At 42.0% G+C, this 13,846-nt stretch overlaps 1 long non-coding RNA gene across 1 annotated transcript; it reads left to right on the top strand.

The window, feature by feature from the left end:
• The first annotated feature begins 613 nt into the window (after positions 1-613).
• LOC309435796 lies at positions 614-13,128 on the top strand. Its single transcript, XR_014183237.1, has 2 exons — positions 614-744; positions 12,850-13,128. It is a non-coding gene; the product is annotated as an uncharacterized lncRNA (long non-coding RNA).
• Positions 13,129-13,846: the final 718 nt, after the last annotated feature.

The following is a 13,846-nucleotide window of genomic DNA, read 5'->3' as shown; positions in this document are numbered from 1 at the left end:
TCTCAATACTGTTCCTATGTATTCTCAGATGAAGGAAAACTTACTGCATCTTTACATGTCTAGGTAGGAATAATTGGTTTCAATCACCAGAGGGCTAAAATTTGCAGTGTAGATAGTAACTTCAATTGCGATCTGAATACTGGCCTCAGAAAAGAGGATTTCAAACAGCAGCTTTTTATCTACTGTCTTGGGATGCTGTAGGAGGGCAGCAGAAACCAAATAGCTGGGGTATGTGGTTTTTCTCTGCACTTGAAAATCTTTCTACTGAAGAAGGAGGAAAAAATTGGATTTCAAAATCTGTGTGTTTGATGAAAGAAAGTATGTTTGTGCCCAGTCTTGAAAGAAATGAAAAACAATCCATTGCTATGGTAAAGGATTTCTTATGTACCGCTGCCAAGGTCATTGAATGCATAAACTCAGGGAGAGTACAGACCTTGAAAGAGAGCAACTCTGCTGTGTCCTCACAGCAGCTCTCATAGGACACAGAAGGGTGAGAGAGTTTTCTTGCCATTACAAAACTGTTAAATGCAACTGAAAATGTTTTTCGTAACATTTGGCAGTTTGAGGTCTCACCAACATATAAAGGGCCTAGCAATACCCCTGAGATTGCTGCAGAGAATGAGTCAGTATGTCCATGCTCCTTTCCCAAGATCCTGGGTCTCCTTGCATCAGAAATCCTGCTGTGAGCTTTCTGTGCTGCAGTCTTTCAACAACTGAGCTTGTTGTCAGGCTTTTTGAATTCAGGTCAGTCTGTTCTATTTGGTTTTTTTGTTGTTTTTGTTTGTTTGTTTGTTTGTTTGTTTGTTTTCCATTTCTGCTTTGCAAGGCAGTGCTATTGAGCAGTTCAGGGTGCATGCATGGGTTAAGCACTGCAAAAGCCGTTCTTTCTGCAGCCAGTACCCTTCCTATGAAGTAACCCATATGATTTCAGGAGTTTTACTAGGATAGAAGAACATGAAGATGTTAAAAATATAATCTCGGTGAAAAAAATAGTTATGTCTCAGTGCACCCAGCTTGTCTCCTACATGTAAGTGCCTCAGAGCCCATTGGCACATCTCGCTACCTGCTACAGACACCTAAATCCCAGGCAGACATTTGGACATGAGCGCTGTGGTCTCATGGCGTTGTGGTGGGGAGCCTGAGTACCCTGAGTGCTTCAGCTCCATATCCAGGGACACTCAGAATTCCTGGTCTTGCTCTGCTGGTGGGGCTCTCAGGCTTTTGAAGTCACTTGTTCATGGAGCAGCTGAAAGTGATCCAGTGGAAGGCTATCCGGAGAGTCAGCGGCCTAGAGGACGAGGGACGAGTCTTGTAACAAAAGGTTGGGCTTGTTTAGTCAGGTGAAGAGGAGGCTAAGGGGAATCCAGTAGCAGCTAACAACCACATAGAAGGCAGTTATTAAGGTGACAGGGTCAAATTCTTGGTAGTGGCAGACCATATTACAAGGAGCAATTTCCACAAACTCTGGCAGGTTCAGGATGGATATTAGAAAAAAACAAACTAACAAACAAAAAACCCAATATATTTACTGAGGTTTTTGTGCAGCACCAAAGTACATTATCCAGCAAGGCTGGAGAATCCCCACCCTTGGAGCTTTTCCATATTTAAAAATATTGGACAAAGCCATGAATAGCTTCATGCAGTGTTGGTGATAAACATGCTTTTAGAAGGAGATTGAACTAGAGACCTCCAAATGGTGTCTTCTGACCTACAATTCTATGAATCCATGGTGATCTGAAAGCTAGAAGACCTGCTCTACAGATAAATGGAATCACAGGAAGGAACAGCTTATTTATCTTTCAGAAAAAAGATAAACCATCCCCTCTTCTCCTCTCAGGACAGCTGTATTTTTCTTCTCCTTTCCTCAGGTTGCACACTTACTGAATTTCCTCTGCGTGAGAACTTCAGTGAGGTCTGAGCTTTGTTCTGACATGTGATGGCAGGCATTTCACATATGCAGGTTTCTTGTGGGACAGCATTAAAAATAGTGGTTAGTCTCTAAATCACTGTCATAGGCAGGCAGGCAGGACAAAGAGACAGGCAGAGAACTGAGATCACCAGCACAAGCCTGCCCTACAATTTGTTCACTGTTTCAGCAGAAGGGCCGCATTACTGAGGTTGGTAAAACACTGGCCCAGGTTGCCCAGAGAGGTGATGGATGCCTCAACCCTGGAAACATTCAAGGTCAGGCTGGACGGGGCTCTGAGCAACCTGATCTAGTTGAAGATGTCCCTGCTTGTTGCAGGGAGGTTGGACTAGGTGATCTTTGTAGGTCCTTTCTAACCCAAACTGTTCCATGACTTCCAGTCGTCTCCCCATCCAAACACTGCAGGTAGGACTGTTTTTACCCTCAGCGTACTGTGTCCTAACCCAGAGGGAAGTTGGAGCCCTGTCTTTCCCCTTTTCTTGCTGCAGAAGCACACAGGTTTATACCCTAGAACCAGCCTTGCCATTAAGAGCATTTGCAATAATCTCTGCAAAGTTACCAGAAAACCTTGCTACTACCTGCACTTTACTTCAAACAAATTAAAAGGCTTGCCTTTGATTTTTTTTTAACCACTCAGCAGCAACACCAGCACAGCCTGAGCATGTAAAACAGCTCCACTGAGCACACCAGCTGAGTCACTGCATTTTACCACAAACCCCCCACAGCAGAAGCTGGAGAAATCAATAACACTGTGCAGCTTAGTAAAAGTGCTGAAGCTGTTCAAGGTTCTTAAACAGAAACACACCAAGTGTTCATAGCGGGAAAAGCAGCTCACCTCATTAACGCTTGAAAAAAACCTTTGAGTTTAATTTGCCAGACACATGGAGGTGCAACCTCCATTATGAGGGAAAGTGACAGGTGAAGAAATGTAGGAAGGAAGTGAAATTGGTGATACCACGAGAGGGGTAAAAGATTAGCTTTCAGCTCTATCACTTAGCCTTTGAAAACTGTTTATTGCACTCAGTATTGCATCTCGATTCTGAAAACAGCCTGCATAAATACACAGATCCTCCACAGAGGTAAAAGAGGAGCTCTTCTTAAATTGTAACACTAAGCGGTCTGAAGGCAGGAGTACCCCAGGGTAGCTTAATGCCCTTTCCCCTTTCAAGTCACTCTGTAAATACTGATATTTCTGGGAGATTTGGTTCTATTATCTTCTAGAGAAAGGATAAAAAAATGCCAAATCCCATGCAAGTAGGGCACTCTCCCCATCTACGCAGAGACTGCGGCATTGCCAGCGGCTGGAGCCAAGACTCGGGAAAACAGCCTGTCCCACTCTTATACGCACACACATACGCATACAAGCTTGCATGTATTCTCCATCCTACAAGTCTCTTCTAAGACACTTGCCTGAAAATGGTTTGTAATGGTTTTAAACTAAAGAGGGGAGATTCAGGCCAGACATGAGGAAGGAATTTTTTACAATGAGGGTGGTGAAACACCGGCCCAGGTTGCCCAGAGAGGTGGTAGATGCCCCATCCCTGGAGACATTCAAGGCCAGACTGGATGGGGCTCTGAGCAACCTGATCTAGTTGAAGATGTCCCTGCTCATTGCAGGGAGGTTGGACTAGATGACATTTGAAGGTCCCTTCTGATCCAAAGCATTCCATGATTCTGTGATTCTATAAATTCTATAAATACTGGCCAGGCATGCTGCTCCTCCTTTGACAGTGTTGTGAAACTCTTTGCATATCACAGTGATTTGTTGTCTTACCAGCTCTAACATTTGTAAGATACACTGAACTTTTCACCAGGGTTTACATATTAAAGCATAACACTAGCTGGCCACTATGAATTTCTTCATTCCAGAGACAAATTTGTATGAACATAGCCAACTCTCTCTTTCTATACACAATTCCTCTCTTTTCCATCTTGCATCAAAGCACCCACTCATCTGAGTTTTCCCCTCTTCCCTTTTTTAACTTTAATCTGTGAACAAGCAGAGGGTCCATCCAGGAGTATAAGACTTTCCATCGCAAGTAAGCAGATGTTCTTCATTTGACATCACATCCCAGCACACAGTCATCTCTTACCTGTTAATGTCTTGTGATTGTAATAACAAAATTCTTCTAATTATGACAATATTTTCTTTATTCAGTCATGCACCTGGTCCATGGAAACTTGATTGCATTCCACAGGGCATTTGAGCTATCTGACATTTTAAACTCTGTGATTGCTGCAGCAGCAGTCATGACCTCCCCTTTGAAAACTTTCGGTGTTGCAGGAAGAAATCGCACACGTTCAGGAAAGCTAGATATACCCAGTCTAAAGAAGTGTAACAAATTATAGCTGTCCCCGTGGTGAGCTTAAACTTCAAGCTCCTTCCAAGAGGCCACTGGAATGATATCACAGCAGTCCAGAGGCCACTGCTCTGTCTTTCTTCACTTTTCACTTCTCAGTTTAGCTACTAAGATCTGAGGAATATATGCAATTCATCCTAAATGCAGACGCAGGCCATAATAGTTTTGGTTTTACTAGGCTTGAGCTGACATTTTGCATTTAACATTTTTGGTTAGAACAAAAACCATGCTGTTTGCCTTATATGACATGTAGATACCCTAGAACCGTTCTGCTTCCTGTTTGGTGAGGCTGAATCTGTGGTCTGCAAAATACAACCCTTCTCAGCTGTTGAGAATGAAGCTGTAAATGGTAAAGAATAGCCTGATGGAATAAAAAGGGGTAAACTAAAGCAGAAACATCCCCAAACCATCCTCAGGTGTCTGGATATGTATGGCTTTCCTTACTACCAATCGTCAATAACCTTATTTCCTCTCTGATAACTGCAGAAGTCAAAGAGTTGGGATAAGGCAAAGATGTATGCAGCAAGACAGGAAGAGTGCAGGCATCCTACCTTATAAATAAATCTTCCTTTGAGGAAAAGGTTTATTTTATCATCTTTGTTTGGTGCAGCTAACATAGCAAATATGTAAATCCAAAACACACCTGCAGTTACTCATCACATTCTCTTCCATTTGAATCATTTATCTACAAAGAAACAAATAAAAAACCCTCCCCAGGCAGGAAACACAGATGCACCCAAGAAGATCTCCTGCTTCTCACCTCCAGTATGCCCCTAACCTGAGTGGGACACCAAGCATGTCACCTCCAGTTTTGAGGCCCGAGATCTGAAATTCATTCCAAAGCAGGGAAACTTTTTTAAGATTTTAAACTTGCTTCCCACAACTAGAGAAGCTACTTCCTGGCACCAGGTGGGGAGATTTCACTTCTCCTGCTGCCTGACTCGTTGCTGCGCAAGGGTGGTGCCTCACCTCCGGCAGCACCGTCAGGGCGCGCACAGCTTGCTGCGAGACCCAGCTAAGAAACTCCCATGAGACCAACATGTTTGCTGTAGGATGACAACCCATCATAGGATGCACTTCATCCAATTCCTTTATGCTAAGCTATTGGAAAAAGCTTTAGAGTCCGCACCAGAACCCAGCCTGGTAAGGCTTACAGGTAGCCAGACCAACCTCCTGAGCACTTCTTCTACTGCCCTGCAGGAAACCATGGGGAAAGCTGCTTAGCGTACAGTGAACAATGCAGTGAAGTTATGATTCAAGGTATCACATTAGTGCCCTCTTCCTGAGCCAAAAGAGGATGTCTGAGATGTAATATTAATCCAGTGATTTACCCTACCTGGGGATAAAAAGACAGCAGGGTGTGGTTCCCCCATCATTAAATATGTTTAATATGAAATTTAATGGCTGATGTTCTCAGAGCGTTAGTACGATGGGGTAATGAGTCTTCAACAATTTACTTTGTAAAGTCAGTTGTTCCGGGGTAAACATCCTTCACTGTGTATTTTCTCCTTACACTTTTCTATCCTGAAAAGGGAAGAGAGGAGCTCTTATTCTTCTCTGCAATTTTCCTAGCTATTTCTCCATTTTTGCTTTAAAAGCACTGTCAGCTTCTTCTCCCCCTGCTCACTACATGCTCTCAGTCTCCTTTTTACAGACAAGAAAAGCAAGCTTCCAGTACAAAAGTGGTTTGCTGGTTTTGTTGTTGTTTTGTTGGTTTTGTTTGTTTTTTTAAATGGCAAACCTTTCAGTGTATAGGCGAGGCATCTGATGTAGGCTTTCAGAGCTACTCACGGGTAGCAGGTACTGTGAGTTTTTGCTAATCCACATTTATTCTGATTGACTGCACAATGTTTCTTCTTTGCTTTTGTCTTTGGAGACCTACCTCCAGGAGGGTTCTGCACTCTCCCTCTGAGTCTCTATACTGTAGACCTCCAAATGCATAGTGTACACCTCTTAGAGGCTCAGTGCTATTTGTTACCCCTACACCAGCACCACACGGCTGTGATGAAGCTCCCGGCCCCTGTCGTCAGTCACTCGGGACATACGGTACCAAGACTGACTGCAAACTTAAAAGATACAGCAAGTAGATAAAACACAGCACAAAGCGCAGGACAACAGTGAAACAGCCATGATTATTTTGCAGGTGCCAATTCTGTTCTCACCAGCAATCCTGCTTGTGGAGCAAGGCTTCTGTAAACTCATCCCTATCTCCATGCTGCGAGCCTCCTGTTGGTGTCCACAAAAATCACATAGACATAAGCACACAGGCTTGCAGAACATCTTAGGTTTTGGGATGATGGTTTTACATGGCTTTACTGGCCTTACATTCAAAGATCAGACTGCAGTCATTTGCACTGTGATGAATGTCAAAGGATTAAAAGCTCCTGACTGAACAGTGGAGATTTCCCTGAAGAGGGTGATTGCCAGTCTCACAGCACTGGTTGTGGGCAAAAGTAGAGTGAGTATGTTATTTGGACATTTGTCCTTGCTATTTCTTTTTTCAAATTACATTTTTAGCTATCATCCCACACAATTTTTTGTATAGAGTACTGATTTTTTTTCTACAGCGAATCTATGCTTTTGGTGGAAAGGTTCTCTGTTGTGCCCTTCCTCCCAAGTCAGGATGGGTCCTGGTGGAAAGCTGGATGTTCTACTGGTGGAAGAGGATTTGGCTCCATCCATACAGTCAGTCCAGGACTCTTCTGCTGAACACATCCAGAATGTGAAACCTGCCCATCTAGGCATGTGTGTCTTTCACTAACAACCAGACTGATCTGTTTTCCACAGACTGAGTAATACTTCTCAAAAACCAATTACCTCAGTTAGTATAAAATTGATTCAGGAACTTGGTAGGAAATTTTGCAGTGAAATTACCAGACTCTAAACTGTCTTGTACTCTAATCAGTGGGATCATTACTGAGGTGTTTTGGTATTTGTATTTTGTTTATATGTCTGCCCAATGCATGGAAATTAACTATGTACATTAGGCTCCCTGAAATGCATCTGTGCTATTGACTTGAGAATGTGACAACTGTGACTCCACAAGTTTTCCCTAACAATATTGGAGTATCACTTGTAAGTAAAACTGTACAGGATTGATTCACTGGTACAGAATTGAACTGAAACTGGGTTGGGACAAGTCAATATAAGTAAAACCAAAAAAAGTTCTTTCTTTGTTGCTCAGCAAAATAAATTTTCATATCAGATCAAATGAAACATTCTATTTTAAATAAAATATTTCATTGTGGAGGAACAGTTTAAACTGTTGTTTGTTTTTTTTTTTTTTAATGCATGTAATATTCAGCAAACCATACATCATCTTTCCAATAGTGACTTAAAAACAGAGTATACAGAAATGCCAATAGGAACATGTAAATTAATTGTGCTCATGACTGTAGTATTTCTACAGACCAGTATCTCAACAGGCAAGAAAACAACCAACAGGCATAAAACTAAACTGTCCCAGACTAGAGATTTTCAGTTTCACCATCATTTATTTTCTCACAATATTGTTTTCAAAATAGAAAAAATCCAAAAACTGAAGATGTATTCACTATTAAGTGATTTTGCATTAACTTGATAATCAATAAAAAAATGGTACAAGGATTCTTCTGCCCTTTGAGGAAAGCACTCTTTATTGAGTTTAAAATGATAATAAACCATTGAGAGCCTACTGAGCTAGGTAATGAATGTAACACAGCAATTTAAGAGTTCATTTCTGAAGCTCTATAATAGTTTCCAGTGTTTTTTTATCTTAGTGGGGTTTTTATGGCTGTGCAATTGTAGTAATTGAAAGTAGATTATAAAAATGATTCTCCTCCAGACCTTTCCAGGGGAAAAAAAGGGAAAAAAAAAAGATGGAATCTGAATGATATCTCATGTGGGAAAATATGGAAATAGAATTTTCATATAAGATAATGGTTAGAGTGCCTGTACCTGCAATCTCATTATTATAGGTAGTATGCACAAAATTTAAATTAAAATAGACGTACTCTCCTGGTTCTTTTGCCATGCCCACCAGCACAGGCAGTGCAGAGAAAGGTGTATCCGACATGCGTGTGAGCAGAGAGGTGGGTCTGCACCATCACAGCTTCACTAGCAGTATGAAGTATTAATGTCCCCTTACATAGTATCTGCCCCACTCCACATGACAGGAGAAGCTGTACTGGTGTCAAGACCTCTCCCAGGCTATGGCCAGACCCAGCCTTGTCTGTGCAACGGGAATATGCAGAGGGAGTATATGGAGATGCATAGGTGCTCAGGTACTAAATGGTGAAGGAAATGCAGAGAATTTTCTGTTCATGCTGAAGACAGAAGGAGTGGAAATAGTTACAATGAAAGGAAGTAAAGAGTGTGAATAACAAATTTTACAAGAAGTGAAGATGATACCAAAAGGCTAAAGGAGGGCAGTGCAGCTCATGTGTGACGGAGGCATTTTTCTGAGTCCTACAATTGATTGGAGAGAGATGGCAACACCAGAGGCAGAAGGTGAATTTCTCTTGTTTCCAACTCTGACTTGAGCTGCTGGACTTTGGAGAAAATGAGGGCTCAGAGCCTGAGAGTGTAAATTTGTCAAGATGAGAAGAAAAATGGGTTTTGGCAGAGGAAGCTGAGATACTATCTCAAGCAGATGATATGTAGCGAGGGAAAGAAGGCAGAGTCACCATCCTCACAGAAAGAGGTGAGAATCGTGTGGAAAAACTGGAATGTGATGGGAAGGAAGGCTTAAATAACATAAAAGCTTGAGAAAAAACATCCAACTGGTGACAGGTAGCACAATACTTAAGTCAGAGGGATTGAGAGAGCTTGTGTTTCAGTGATATTACCCACTTGTGGCAGAAGGGCAGCACATGAGCCAGAAAGGCAAGGGTACTGCAGGTGAAATACCTTCAGAAGAATGGGATGGAAAACTGGGATGTTAAAAGAAACCCACATTTCTTACTTGAGATTTTGATTAGATGCTCCAAGCCCTTGTGCTTTTCAGCTATACTGGAGAAGGAATTATATGCTGGCATGTCTTGGAAATGCATAATGACATTAATGAGAAAAGTCTATGTGATGTCAAGTGTGCCATGTCCTATGAACATGCAAGAGCTTTATTCCAAGCCCAGTATCTTGTCAGTCTGTGAAACAACACACAAAGAAATACATTAAATCCAACTAAATTATAATGCTGTGTAAGCACTGGCCCAGTTTCATTCATATTCTGTAAATAAAAATCCTGTTATCTGGGCCACAGTGACCTCTGAAATCAAGGACCCAGGGATATTGATACAAAAAAAAAATCTGTGATGCTGCATATGTGTGAAAGGACTTTGGCTGTATTTTCTTAGCCAGGATAATGGGCCCTCGTGGCAAAACAGAGCAGGGGTCACCTCTCCAAGAGCGGGATGGGGATGGAGAGACCATCTGCCCATTCCTGATTCTCTTCACGATAATCTGCCCATTTTTCAAAACATACTTTGCATGCAAAGGCGTGTGCTTAGCATTTATATTAGCGACATATGTTGCATTGTTTGAGCCTCAAGCTCATGAGCACGTCCCTGTGACCTGCCACCTGAACAGAATGAAGTTTGCAGGCCAGAGATTAAAAGGTACGTGGGACTGGCTGAGAACAGAGTAGATGGTGGCAAACAATAATACTATATCTAGCACCAGGGAGAGTCATATGTTTTATTTACCGTGTATTTTGATCAATGGCTCTAATGACCTCACATTTGAAGGCTTACAAAGAACAGTCATGACCTAAAATGTAGCTTTCATCAGAGCTCTGAGGACCAGCCCACAGCTGACTAAAGGCAATGTCTGTAAGTGCAAACAGACTCTGAATTAGGCTCAGATAGACAAAAAAATCAAATCAAGGGAAGAGCAGAAAAAAGAAGACAGCCAAATTCCTGAAGCAACACTGACATTTACATGTGATGAGAAGGTGGGAGAGGTACTATAAAAAATGTGGCTACTACTATATATAATAATAATTTAAATGTCCAAGAGAATATACCACATCTATAATACTAGCACTTGTGACTGAAAATCATGAAGGATCAGTATGGATTTTGCTAGCCAGACTGAAGCTGATCTCAGACAGGGGGAAGAAAGGAGAAATAAAAATTTAAACTATATGAGTTACAGAAAAGAAACAAGTTCGGAGTTTCTATGTGAAGATGAAGAAGAAAAATTGGAAGCTAGTTGTAGTGTATGAACTATCAGCTACTTCTAGGCTAAGGAAAATGGAGTTTACCTATCAGTAATTAGCTTGGACTAAAACTGAAGTGAACTGCATGCATGACATCCCTAGCACTACAGAGCACTTAATTGCACTAGAAAGTCTGGATATGCGAAGAATCCTCATCTGTGTCTACAGCAGAATAAATAACATAACCAAAGGGAGACTGATTTTTTGCAGTGACTTTCTCTGTATTTGAAGGTCCTCAGCAGGGAGCTGAGGGTGATTTAAGTACTTAGATGCACACACAAGCCATCAAGAAAGGAGAAAACCAGTGCCAGGACTGATGATGTTTTCTGGAGCAGTGGGCTGCTTTAGTGCTGAAAGCCTGGCTGGATTTCACCTGCTTTTTTCGAGCACAGCATAATAGAGAGAGATTTGAATTAGATGCGAAAAGGAGATAAAGGACCTGACCTGTGGCAGAGCTTTGAGGTAGATCTGCTTACACCTTTTCCTTCTGGTGAGTATGTGAAAACTGTTTCAGTCTCTGCAGATCCATTTCACTAAAAGACAAGCTAGATTAAAGTCACGGTTGCGGCCAAGCAAACCCAAATCAGCAGAATCTGAAACAGATTAAAACAAAAAGTCTTGTAAACAAATCTTTTCCTCCTCACATCCCCAACCCCCCTCTTCTTCAGGGTAGGTCCTTTCCTTCAGTCTTGCTTGCAGACCAGCAACTTTTAGTGGCTTCCTAATTGCAAGAAACTTTACACAGTGTCTCTCCCTGGGAGAACCTCTTTCTTTACATCACCTCTGAGGTCTGGCTGCATCTCTGCCCTCCCTGACCTGCTGAGGAGCCTCCAGCCCCACTGCCATAGCAGGGTCCCTGCTGCAGCATCTGTCCCTGAGCAGCCCAGCTCAGGCTCCACAAACATCCTCCCCTGGTACCTTCTCCTCCCTGCCAGGGCTCTGCCTGTCTCAAGTGCAGCAGTCGAAAGTTGTCTCACAGCAAAATATGTAGTACCTACAGCATAAATGGGGAACACACAGGCAAAATCCTTGCCACATTTCAATTGATCTGCGATTTTAAAACAAAACAGAAACTCAATATCAGAAGGGTAATCAGTCCCCTTCTGCTCTAAGGCACTACATCATATGGTGTAATACAATAAAGAATAATATACATTCCCAGAGAATCCTACTGGAGATTCTGGCTTCTCATGTCTTGGATGGACGTACTCTTTGCTGGGTATAAAACTGGCTGGATGGCCAGGCCCAAAAGTGTTGTGGTGAATGGAATCAAATCCAGTTGGCAGCCCGTCACAAGTGATGTTCCCCAGGGCTCAGTGTTGGGGCCAGCTCTGTTTAATCTCTTTATCAATGATCGGGACAAGAAGGTTGAGTGTACCCTCAGTAAGTCTGCAGATGCCACCAAGTTGGATAAGAGTGTTGATCTGCTGGAGGGTAGGAAGGCTCTACAGAGGGATCTGGACCAGCTCGATCACTGGGCTAAGTACAACTGCATGAGGTTCAACAAGGCACAGCTTGAGGCCATTTCCTCTTGTCCTATCACTTACTACCTGGGAGAAGAGACCAACACCCTCCATGCTACAACCTCCTTTCAGGTAGCTGTAGACAGCGATAAGGTCTCCCCTCAGCCTCCTTTTCTCCAGGCTAAACATCCCCAATTCCCTCAGCTGCTCCTGATCAGACTTGTGCTCCAGGCCCTTCGCCAGCTTCGTGGCCCTTCTCTGCACTCCTTCTAGTGCCTCAATGTCCTTCTTGTGATAAGGGGCCCAAAACTGAACACAGTATTCAAGGTAGGGCCTCACCAGCACCAAGGTTGGCATTGGCCCATTCTTCCTCCTCCAGACAAACACAATGTTTGTTACTTCAAGCACATATATATGTGTACATAAACACACACCCAGAAGCAAGTTATTTTGATTTAGTCACCTACACTTTTTTTCATTTTCCTGCATGTGGTTCTTCTGCATGATGCTAGCAGCCCACCTGGGCTGTAATTCCAGCTTAACGGCAATCACCACAGGTGTTTGGTGACATTTATGTACCTTTTGCATACATCCAGGTTGCTTTGCAGTTGCATGGATAACTAGATGATGTCACAGTTGCAAGCTGCCTTTGGAAAGGTCGGAACTCGTAGTCTGATTCAGTTTGATATTGTTATTATCTCAGCTGTACAGTCAGCGCATTACAATACTGCTGAATTTAAGTACAATATGGAAATGAAAGTGCACAAGAATAATCAAGTTATCTTACATCGCACTGTGATTTATTTATTTTTTCCTTGCTTTACTCATGAAATATTTCAGTTTCATGCTTACCTCTTTTCCCACAATATTTAATCAAATTTCATTTTATTTTTAATTTTGTAGGTCTCATATGGGTGTCGTTGAAACTGAAACCAATTAAGAAACATCTGCGGACAAGAGAACGCTGTCAAGCGTGAACAATGAAATTTCTTCTAAGAGAAGGGAGTGAGCAGACCACACTCTCACCAAGTCTGGGAAAGCTTTGTCCAAACAAAGCCATGTTTATGTCTTCACTAGAGCTTCCAATGTGTTGCAGCCTGGCTCTGAAAAGCACTGTAAACCAAGACAGAGCTGACCCAGCCTCTGCAATCAGCAATGCTAATTAAATTTAGCTCACCACCAGCTAGCCTGGCTTAAGCATACCATACTTCAGTGATATAGGGACATAAAGCAATGATTGCTCAGTTATGAAGAAGACATTTTTGTTTAAACTGATATTTTTTTCTCTTTTTAATTCTCAACATCCCAGCAGAGAAGCTCATAAAGGTTATATGGAGACATTTTCCCTATCTCAAACCTAATTTCATTTCATTTATGCTTCATTTCTAGTCACTGGGTTTGTCATGTTTCTTTATGGGATAATTATAATATCCCCGTAAGGTTTTATTACCTTAATGTACCGGTATATATTCTCAACCCTAACTCCAGTTTAATATGTTTTTTTAAATAATTAATATGTAGTATAGACAAGTGTATGGTGCAGCAGAGAAATCAGACATCAGAATGGTCTCTGAGGGAGAGATGTCCCCTGTTCACATTTCCCTCCTCCCTTCAGGAGTGTCCAAGAGAGGTTAGACCTGAAAAAACAGGTACTGCCAAGTTGTCATCTCCTTCCTGCTGGCAGAACAGATTTTAACACAGTGTTGTCAACCCGAAGAAGTAAAAAAATATGAGATGAGGTTTCCAAATCAAGAGTTTGATCATGTGGCTGAAAAAAAAAAAAAACCAAAAACATTATGTGGGAAAGTGCTGGGTTTTTTTTCTGTTTGAAAGTGTGAGATAAGAAAGTGGGTTTCCCTTCCTTTCTTTATGCAAGACAAGCTTCTCTCAAATCTTATGT

This window comes from Streptopelia decaocto (assembly GCF_964273445.1).
Source record: "Streptopelia decaocto genome assembly, chromosome: 2".
NCBI lineage: Eukaryota > Metazoa > Chordata > Aves > Columbiformes > Columbidae > Streptopelia > Streptopelia decaocto.
This window is presented reverse-complemented; position numbering and strand designations above follow the sequence as displayed.